This window comes from Dreissena polymorpha, chromosome 1 (assembly GCF_020536995.1).
Source record: "Dreissena polymorpha isolate Duluth1 chromosome 1, UMN_Dpol_1.0, whole genome shotgun sequence".
NCBI classification, from domain to species: Eukaryota; Metazoa; Mollusca; class Bivalvia; order Myida; family Dreissenidae; genus Dreissena; species Dreissena polymorpha.
This window is the reverse complement of record NC_068355.1, coordinates 205,232,147-205,244,131: the sequence shown is the minus strand read 5'-3', so window position 1 is coordinate 205,244,131 and position 11,985 is coordinate 205,232,147.

The window sequence follows — 11,985 nt, the reverse complement described above, 5'->3', positions numbered from 1 at the left end:
GGCTCGCAAAAGAATACAGTGAGCAGGGGGGGTTGAATAACGTGGGCTCGCAAAAGAATACAGTGAGCGGGCTGTTGAATAACGTTGGCTCGCAAAAGAATACAGTGAGCGGGGGGTCGAATAACGTTGGCTCGCAAGGGAAAGCGGAGATAGAATACCGTGAGCGGGGGTTGAATAACGTTGGCCCGCAATAGCATACCGTGAGCAGGGGGGTTGAATTACGTTGGCTCTCAAGGGAATGAATTGAGCGGAGGTCAGAATAACGAGGGTTCGCAATAGAATAACGTGAGCGGGGGGTTGAATAACATTGGCTCGCAAGGGAATGCATTGAGCGGAAGACGGAATAACGTGGGCTCGCAATAGAATACCGTGAGCAGGGGGGTTGAATTACGTTGGCTCTCAAGGGAATGAATTGAGCGGAGGACAGAATAACGTGGGTTCGCAATAGAATAACGTGAGCGGGGGGTTGAATAACATTCGCTCGCAAGGGAATGCATTGAGCGGAAGACGGAATAACGTGGGCTCGCAATAGAATACCGTGAGCGGGGGGTTGAATAACATTGGCTCGCAAGGGAATTCATTGAGCGGAGGACAGAATAACGTGGGCTCGCAATAGAATAACGTGAGCGGGGTTTGAATAACATTGGCTCGCAAGGGAATGCATTGAGCGGAAGACAGAATAACGTGGGCTCGCAATAGAATACCGTGATCGGGGGGTTGAATAACATTGGCTCGCAAGGGAATGCATTGAGCGGAGGACAGAATAACGTGGGCTCGCAATAGAATAACGTGAGCGTGGGGTTGAATAACATTGGCTCGCAAGGGAATGCATTGTGCGGAGGACAGAATAACGTGGGCTCGCAATGTAATACAGTGAGCGGGGGTTGAATAACGTGGGTTCGCAATAGCATACAGTGGGCGGGGGTTGAATAACGTTGACTTGCAAGGGAATGCGGTGATAGAATAACATGGACTCGCTAGGGAAAGACTTGAAGGGAGGACAGAATAACGTGGGCTGGCAAGGAATGACGTTGACAGGGTAGATTATGTATTTGGCTGGTAAAGGAATTCCTCTAACGAAGTCCATATGAAGAGGATCGCAAAAAGGGAAATCACTTACTTCAAATGTTTGCTTTTGAAGCCAATGCGAACTAAATATTATTCCGTACACAGTACCTTTATTTATGTTATAAATGTCAAAAACACTTGACATTTGCCTATAAAAAAAAATAATGGAAGTATTTTCCTGGCACATTTAAATAAAATTTAATGGTCTATTTCACCAAATATTTCCAAATTGTACTTAATTGACACAGTACTGTGTCGTAATGATAGTCCTTCTCAAGCAATACGTAAATATTTTATTATTGAATTTTCGTGTACTTTTCCTGTATATATACACTCTTCATGATGGAAACATTACCCTTGGTATTCTACATGAGTTACAAGCTAGACAATATATTTAAATGAGATGATATAACGTACAAGTACAAAACAATATATGTTTTATGTTAACAGACCATGCAATTATGTAGTGTACAGTGAAAAGAACGCTTCACTTTTTAAACTACAGAAATGTTTACATCATGACTCAGGTGAACACTTAAAGTCTAATACAAGTGCATATCATGTTGTGTTGAAAAAACTTAACACACATATAAATTTATATATAAGGAAACATTTTAAAGCGCTTATAGACAAATAGACAGTCGTAAATACTGATGAACAGGGCATAGTGAAACAATAATAGATTCATACAAATTATGACTCATAGGCCCGTCATTTAATTTCATTGAAGAATTGGTACACTCAAAATGATATTTGTATAATGGTGAACAGAAAAAATCAATTCAACACTCATATAGTTGTAATTCCAAGTTTGTATGATAATACAAATCACATATCATTTCAATAAATCGTTCGCTGTCGTTGACGCACATTATAATGAAATATACATTTACCCACAAACTACAACTGCAAGCTATAGTAGAATGTGTATAAAAATCACATAGCAATACGTAGTTGCAAAATACCAACATCCGAGTGTCAACACGCAAGACGCTTTTGTCATGTAGCAACATGCAAGAATCTATATAAGAAGCAATTCAAACTAATCAAAATGAAGTGTTCTTTAAGAACATTCAGGGTGCGGACACTGGACTAAAAATATTGAATGATTTGTGAAAAACGTCGAAATGTTGATTGAGTATAATGCACATTATTCACTTGCGTTTTAACCATCTGCCATAAACACACAACTATGCATTATTTTTAATGACCCATTTTAACTCTTACACGGCAATTATAACAGTATGAAACTATTTTAGGCGAGGATGAATTGTCACATATTAAGAGTACAATAACGTAATAAAAGTTTATCTTATTTAGATGAATTCGCTCGACGAAATTAAAATATAACATATATTATCCTACATGTGCTTGCTTTGTTTGCAGTTTTACAATATACATTCAAAGTTGTGTATGTGTAAATATTGATAGCGTGATCAACTCGTTTTGTTCGATCTTGATGTTTTTACCCTATTGCATGTCAACTTTCAAGGGCATCGGCGTCGCGTTATTGATAAAATATTGGCATACGAATTACTTGTAATCATTTAAACATTTTCGCAAATACATTTAATCCTTTTATGTGTGATTTTTTTGTGTGCGATTGGTTTGCACGTTTTAAATGTCAAAGTTGGTTATTAAGTATAAAGTGCTGCTTATTTCTGCACATAAGGCTTATGACTCATATATCAAGATTACAATGACACAGCTTGAGGAGTATGGTATATTATGTCATACTCGTTACTCGATATCACAGATCAGTAACGGTCATTATTTATCCGATGTGATCAGGTCATGGCTTTGATGGCATTATTATCGATGTTGTAATCAAAGCGCAGTTATACATTAAACAATATCTACACTAATACATCCGTGCTTAACGATTTTAAACAAGCATAACTATGTTTAATGGATTTGAATTACACTCTCGAAGGACAGTGATGCACCGTGCTGAAAATCATCTTTAAACTTACGTCTTACTGGATCTGGTGACATCGCACACGTGGTCACTTTCGGGCAACCTTTCAACAATCAGCCAAATAGTCGCAACCCAGTCCGGGTTCAAACTTTTGTGATAACGGCAACAATGCGCTTGGAGCAGATAGTGTATGCTGATCATAAGAAAGCGTGATACCGCATAAACAATTTGCCTTTAATTTGATTTAAAGACGTACTTTATTTTGTAAAATGCACAAACGTTTTACCAATAGTAGAACGACAACGTTCTATACGCTTTGTATTTGTTATGCAGACATTGAAAGCCATTTGTTCCACTAAGATGTCGCGACAAAGAATAATGTTCGCAAGCTATTAATGAGGACAAAGTGCTACACGAGATATGTGTGTTTGATGCTTAATATTTTTAAAGCATGTTCATAGTAAACTTTCGAAATTATGTTTGCATTGAAAAATCAATTATACGCATATTCCAATACTTACATAAAAAACTCTTTGATACGATATACACTGTGAAAAGTGTGCATATAACAGTTCACGTAACAGCAAACAGGTATAAACATAAGGCGTTTCATATGCATGTATACTTACATGCATATTTAAAAGTTATATCTTGCAGAACGCGATGTAACGGATCTTCATTGCATGGTGACAATTTGAACATAGTTAAAGTATATGCAGATATTTAGAACATATATAGTTTAATTGCTGCGAAGATGTGTATATATGTATTAAGCATATATAGAAGCGCATAACGGGGAGCACATATTTGACTTCGACTTCTTTCCGCGCACCATTGCCGTTGTGCCTAAAAAAAAACATGGACAATATGTATATACGTCAACATTGATGCTTTAGCAATTAATTAAAGATAAGTCATGTTTGGTTTAACACGTATGTATATTACGAAAATGATAGTTGAACTTAGAGTTTAAAATAATCAAAAACAATAAAACCAGTCTGTGACACAATCGCTCGTAGCAGAAGACAACAAATCATATTGTAACACGACAGCAATGCATTTTGGCATGAGGTTACCAATTTTTTTTACCACAATTCGTCTTCTCATTGTGTTATGGTTATAGTGTTATTATTTGTCATGCCGTATTTGAAATCTGCTTACAAGTTTATACTACAATACAGACATGCAGATATGATTGCTCTTCGGCTTGTAAATAGACCCTCTTACATAGGTGGTTTTAGTTATCTTTATCAATGCTGTCCAAAGGTAGGTAAGGTATTGCATTTACCTAAATAACGTTGAATTACACACATTAGGAAAATCAATGATCATCATACTTCTTTAAGGTAACTCCGGACCTAAAATGTACTTCTAAACAATCATATGACTTGAAGACGGAAACAAAGTTCCGAGGCGATTATAAAATATTCAGAAAATAAATCTTCGATGAAATTGAGAAAACAAATTTTTAATTTCCTGCGAATTGAAATATTAAACCGTGCGGCCGCTGATATGATGCTATACATGTTCATCCGGACATGGAAACTTATCACAGGCGTAATCAGTTTCATGTCATTCTTATTTGATGCCACTACTGCGGCCGCTGATCTGATGCAATACCTGTTAAAACGTCCGGACGATGGAAACATATCAAAGGCATAACCAGTTTCATGTCTTCCTCATTTTATGCCTATACCTGAATTTATGGTGTTTGAAAATTCATACACGTTTAAAATTTTACTTGATAATTTTACGACAAAGCATGTAAAACACGACAAACAACGTTTTGAAAGCTGCAGTTGTGATGTTTACATTTTCTAATAGGTGCGTTGTAAATGTGTGATGGTTATATGCGAGAAATTTTACCCAAAGCTTGAATGTAATGTACTATGTGTTGAATTATTGTTTCCGTTCTTAAACATGACATATTGTCCGATGCAACTGAACAACAATGTTTTACTGTTTTAATAAACATCCTTTTAATTCAAAGAAATTATTCGATTGTGCGGTTTAAATGCATAAATGAGTACACAAATAACGACGGCAAAAAACAAAGCACTTGCCTTTATTATTGACTGCCTGAACAGTAATTCATAATAGTGACATTTTGTGAATATTAAAGGGATCTTTTCACGTTCTGGTAAATTGACAAAATTGAAAAAATTTGTTTCAGATTCGCAAATATTCCTTTTAGTTTTGATATTTGTGAGGAAACAGTAATACTGAACATTTACTATAATCTAATGAAGCCATTATCTGCATCTTTTGACGATTTAAAAACCTGAAAATTATAAAGCGTTGCAACGCGAAACGATTGAATAATTTGGAGAGTTCTGTTGTTGTCGTTTAATTTTGTGAAACTACGAAGATTGCTTATAAATAGTATAAAATACATCTCTCACACATAGTTGGCAATATGGCCGAGAGGTCTAATTTGTTTTGACTCCAGGACTCCGGGGGTCACTGGTTCGAGCCCTGCTGCGGGCTACTTATTTTCCTTTTTTAAATTTTAATCTTGATTTTTTACTGGCGCTTTTTAGATTTATTGTTTACATTTATCAATATAAAGAATTTAATGATAAACTTCATAATATGCCAAAATCTGTGTAAAAGCCCCTTTAATAGCAATTGACAAATTTGCATAACTGAGTTTACATAATCGTTATTGCCAATTGATTTAATCTTGATATTAAGATCATATTTTAATTGTATGCATTTTCCTGTTTGTGAATTTCCCTAATTTACAATTTTACAGTATATATTTAAATTTCAAATGTCACCTTGTACTTTTGAAGGTCATTTGTTTATTTTGGATTCTGTGGAAGTCCCTGTCTTAAAAGTTACCTTGGTCAGCTTTCCTTAATAAGGAGGAATATTTTGTCTTGTTATTTTGACGTTATATAAATTGTGTCTATGTATAATCCATGTTTTGGTCATTATTGTGATCGAATGTTTGGCCAGTAACATGACCGGACAAGTTTTTCCGTTATTACCCAGAATTGTGGGCAGTACTGACCATATTCTTGGTCACTGACTATGTTGGGGCGAAATACATTCAACAATACTTTATAACTGGAATCAGATGAGTTTAGGTCAACAGAGTGCGAAATCAACAAAATGCAACGAATTCAGAATATGTGCGCCAAATTGGTTTTACAACGAAGCAAGTTTGACCGTTCGAAACAAGCGTTATATGAGTTGCATTGGTTGCCGATCAAAGCAAGGATACTATTCAAACTACTTACATTCATGTACAAGTGCTCAAATGATTAGGCCTCGACTTACCTCACTGAACTGCTCACGAAACATATTCCAAATAGACAAGGTCTGCGGTCATGCGGCTCTAACATGGACCCATATGACGTTCCGTTCAATTAGCGAAAGACATTCAGTGACAGGAGCTTCAGTACCGCTGGGTCGAGACTTTGGAATTCCTTGCCTCAAGATCTTAGACAATCGAATTCTTTAGAATCTTTTAAGAGGAATTTACAAACTTACCTTTTCCGTGATTTTTATGCATTTTTCTGAGATTATGTATTTTTATCGAAATACCGTATGTGGTTCAATGTTTTAAATAACCCCGAATTTATCTCTTTTACCAGGTTTATCATTGGATTATTAATTTCATATATTGTTTAACTTGCTTTATTTTCAGCTTATTGTAAAACGCCATAATTGAATACTTTTACCAGGTTTATCATTGGTTTATTATTTATATATTGTTTAACTCGTTTTATATTTAGCTTATTGTTAAACGCCATTGAATACTTTTACCAGGTTTATCATTGTTTTATTATTTATATATTGTTTAACTTGTTTTATTTTCAGCTTATTGTAAAACGCCATTGAATATGATTTTAATAGTAGTTGGCGTTTAAGCAAATAAACAAGTTTCAAGTCAAGATTCAGTAATGTCGTAACTTTTGTTCGATAGTAACGAAATCATTGTTTGAAGTAAATTGTTATTTTAAACCTATTTAGTTTAGCTCGAAGCATCGAAAGTATCAGGCTTATTCAAACGCTCTCGAGGCAGTTTACTAGACCTAGAACTAGTACTTTGGTGTCTTTGGGGGAAATCTAAAGAACACTCAATTACAATATCCGAGTATCCAAAATTTTCTTTAAGGTTGGCGGTTAGCTCTAGAGATTTCCTAAATTCTTCCGAACTTTGCACGTCAGCTTCTTTTGGTCGATAGTATGCTGCAATATATAATGGTTTACATGAGGTTAAATGAATTTTAATCCATATTATTTCACAGTTAGTTTTTAGCTGTTTCTGTTCAGTTGCCAAAATTGTTTCACCTCACCAAAATAAAAACTCCTCCACCTTTGCTGCTTCGGTCTTCTCTGAAGGGGGTGTAACCTAACAACTTTGGGAAAATTTCACAGTCTTTATGATCTTCAGTAAGCCAGGATTCTGTACCTACAACAATATCTGGTTTATGATGATCTAATAAGGCATAGAATTCAGATTTTTTATTTGCAATAGACTGAAAGTTTACACATATAACTTTTAATTTTGGATACTGTTTAAATGGTGTTTTCTGTGTCCCAGGCTTGGTGGCCGTCTGCGTTGTATTCCATCTGGTCTTTGTAACATCATTGAGTGGTTCAAAATTGTTATGGGAAGAGAGAGACGAAAACGAGTGCAATGAGCCACTTGAAAATTTAAGGCAATCACATATCGAGCATATCCACGAAAAAGACACATCTTATGCTACAAGGTCATTGAATGTAATTTATTGATATAAATATATTTAATATAATATATTTAGTTGTTTTCGGTTTTAGCGATTATAAAGCATTTTCGAGGTTGCCTATAGTATGCCTGAAGTAATTGATGAACTCATATCCAACTGCCTATGTATTGAGAACTGTGAATATAACCAAGCTTAACCTTCTACTAACCTTCTACTATTGCGTTGCTAGCACCCGTAAATACAAAAGATCGCCGCTATCTGCTGAGAACCAAAGAACGTTTTCCAGAAATACCCGCTGTAGTAGCATGAACGATGTTACGATGAAACAGGTCATTCGTATTATTATTATAAATTGTTTGTTATATTCGGGTTTAGTGATTATGAAACATTTTGTTTTGTTTTTGTCTATCGTATCGCTGAAGTTATTGTTGAACTTATGATCAGCGTTTTATAAATTAAGAATATAAATAAGCGTTAACTTTTTCCCGAATCTATTAATAGTCTAAATTTACGAATGACCTGTACTACGTCATTGAGGTGTATGTGAGAGCGTTACCTATTGCGTTGTTATCGCCCGTGGACTTTCCTTTATTTATCGACCGGCGTATCTATTAATAGCCTGATATTATGAATGGACTGAGCAAAAATACTACGTCATGAAGGCGCTGCAGAAAGTGGACTTTTTTATTCATTCATAAGCAATCTCCTCCGCGACAGGTACAATACGATCATTGTTTATTGATCCTTTTCTATAAAAGCTCCGTTCGAAACTTATGCATTTAACACGATATTAATATCATGTTTCCATTTGTGAATGAATATAATTGGAGAACTCTCTTGCATAAATAGTACAACTCTTTCTCGCGCATATACGCGTAGTAAGCGGGTATTGGGCTCCTAGTAGCTAAGGCGTATCGACCTGAATTTTAGACTTATCACCTTAGACGGTCGCTAAGCAACCATATGATACTGAAAAGCGTGCAAAAACACGCTTTTAACATATTGTACGCAAGGTGAGCCGAAGTTGAATGTTAAGAAAGACATTATAGAAAAGATCTTATACAATGTTGTATATTCAGTTGCCGACACAGTCGGAAAAGCTAAAAAAAACGCTACACGACGGGTCGAAACTTCAACAAAAAAAAACATTGAACGAGTGGAAAAGATTGAAGGGGAGACCCGTTTTAATTGTGAAATATGTAAAAACTCATCGAAGGCATGCAATGTAAGCACAGTTTGGGCATATGAAGGTATTTAAAAAATAAAATTGTATAATACTGAATAGACACTGCTGAACTCGTATAAATAAAGTTGCTAGTATGTTTATTTTGATTTTATGCATGAAAATAACCATTATTATTTATTTTGAGGTCATTTAGAAAAGTTAAGAATTGTTTTCCAAAACTTAGTAGTAACGTAAAGAATACAATTTCAGAGTTAAGAATTCTTTTTGAAAATCTGGTAGTAACGTTCAAAATTTCACAAAACCTTATCTGGAGCTCTGTCACACTGTACACTATACATAACTAAATTTATTATTTCCTTCAGTTAGTTTTACACTAACATTTGCATATACCTTTCCATAATCGTAGCTGGACATCTTTTTTACGGATTATGAATCTGAAATCAATAAATAATAATTATCAATAATGATTGTATTTTACCACAACTATATAGATAAATTGAAACATGAGACTTAACATGTGCCCTTCAAGTACTGGAAAGCAAGACAATCGATCCCGGTGAACCTTTTTTGGTGCAAGCATGCCATCATTTTCAAGATCAATTCTGGGACATGTAACTTTGATAAATGGAAGACTATCGTAAATACATTAAGCTCACGATGGCTTGTTCAAACTTATCATTTAAAACCATGCGCAGAAGTCAGCGGTGCCACGAATTTCAGTTACACGGAATATAAATACGGTGTGTATAATCAGTGTTGCGCGGTGCATCGATATTTATGTAAGTGATGCATGCTTTCACCAAAATATTAGGCCTTTTTACAGATATTGAAACAAACAACTTCGTATGGCATATATATATATATATACATACATACATTAGTATAATATATATATAATATATATATATATATATACAATGATTTAAGTCTGACATATCAGGTCTGACACATCGACTATCATCTGATTATTACATTTTTCTCACAAGTACGAATGGTGTCGAGCGCGACTTTTTGTAAACACTATTTCAAAGTCGTGCTAAATAATTCACAACTTGTAAACGTTAAAATAGACGACATGTTGGTTCGGAAATTCGACAAAGTACTTCGCAAGTGATAATCATTTTGCAGTGTTTTATAATAAACCATTTTGTCGCCCACTTACCGGATATTTCTTCGTCCCCCATATTGCTTTTTGTCAGAGGGATACGGTGCTCTTGTCAGAAGTATAAAATTTTGACGGTGAGCGGAATAGTAGTGGTAATCGCCTTATCACCGTGGCAGTGTAAGAAAGTGACATAACATACAGACTATTAGCCTATGTAGTTAATCATAACATCGGGACTTGATGTCAATATGCATTCAATATTTCGTACCCTATTGATGTTCGTACCTTTGTAATATGGGATTACATGACTAGTTTGTTGTTTTGTTTAATATATGGCTACAGAATTTCCTTACAATGTACTTAGCTCGTTAAATGATTATGCTACCAATCATTGTGCATTTTAGAAACAGCTGTAGCCGGTATGTGAAATCTAAAGGGTTTTACATAATTATATAGTCCAACTTGTTGACGCTCTCAAATATTAAGCTACTTTTTATATTGGTAATATTTGGAGCGTCCAACGGCTGAACCATTCAATTAATGGTGGAAATTTTTCCTTCTTTGTCTAGATTGTTGCGCAAGGATTTTGTGCGCAAACATCAGTGCCCCAGATAAGCTTCGTATCTGCGTCTTTCACCCTATTAAACTGTTTTAAAACGTAAAGAAATCCAATAGTATGCGTATTGAAAACGCAACCAACTTTACTTTAACGCAATTTCGACAAATTCAATGCGTATGATACAATAGCTTCGATCGAAAATGCTTTGCTCATTTTCAGTATGAGTATTCAGTATTCATTTTCTCTTTAGAATTAATATTGTAACTCGGCGACGGTTTCATTCAGCAAGCGCCTGGATGATGGAGAAGGACAACAGTAAAAGTTATTCAAATGCTCTGCGGACTAGATTTCATATTTCAATAAAGCGTTTGACCATATTATTGGCGACATACATGCGTTTTCAATCTGACTTAATTTGTTGCTCGTTGTGCATGTATTTGTAAAGCGTCTGCACTTTCAGATTCTATTACCATGCAAAATAAAAATGTCTTAGGGAGGAAAATAGATGTCCGCAATTGTTGCACCAAAACATCAGTCGATATGTTTGACCGTTACAAAGATGTCAGTTAACATCAGTTTTTTTTTAAGTTTAAAGTTTATATTATGGACAGTGTCAAGGAATCAAGATATTATGACACATAAGTTTTTTAAAGTTAATTATGATAGTTTACAGTTTTATTGAATCAATACAAAACAACACAGTTAGAGGTGGGAAAAAGACATGCATAAAAACTTGCTGAAACGAAGAAGAGTGAATAGAAACTGCACCATAACTGTTTTGAACATATGCTTATTAAATCGACAAAGATTAGCATACTAGATCTAGTTAGGTAAAAGTCGGTGGTAAATGCTCATGTTAAATAAAATTACGCGTACACGTTACACCGTAATGCCTTCCGCTGATTGGTTCATATTTAAATCAGTTTCATGACATGGCTACAGGTCAGTGATTGTTTTGCGATTTAAGCAGAAGTTGAACTGTAGAATTTATGCCTTTCTTCAATTCGACGATATTTGAGGTAAAAATGGACTTCTGAACTAAAACTGAATGAGTTGGTAATGTTATTTTGCAATTTACGCAAATTTATGAAAATTTAAACTTTCTGGTTTCCAACACATTTTTTACTTTTCCCCGATGAGACGTTCCAAAGAATTTAGCCCATGTAAAAAGTATCTCTAAATTCTTTGCGCGTTTTATAAATGAGACTACATAATTATAGATAGCCTGAAATCTGGTATTATGGCGGTACTAATGGGATAACCATTTGCATCTAAACACCATGTTTACATATAGGATAAATAATTGAATATACAATCATTTATGACTTTATTTAATAACTTCTTTTTAATTAACAGAAAAAACTTAGATTTTAACAACAGTCGCAATAGAAACAACACCAATGTATGTCATTCTTATTTGTCATCATGTTAAGTATTTCTGCAGTATAT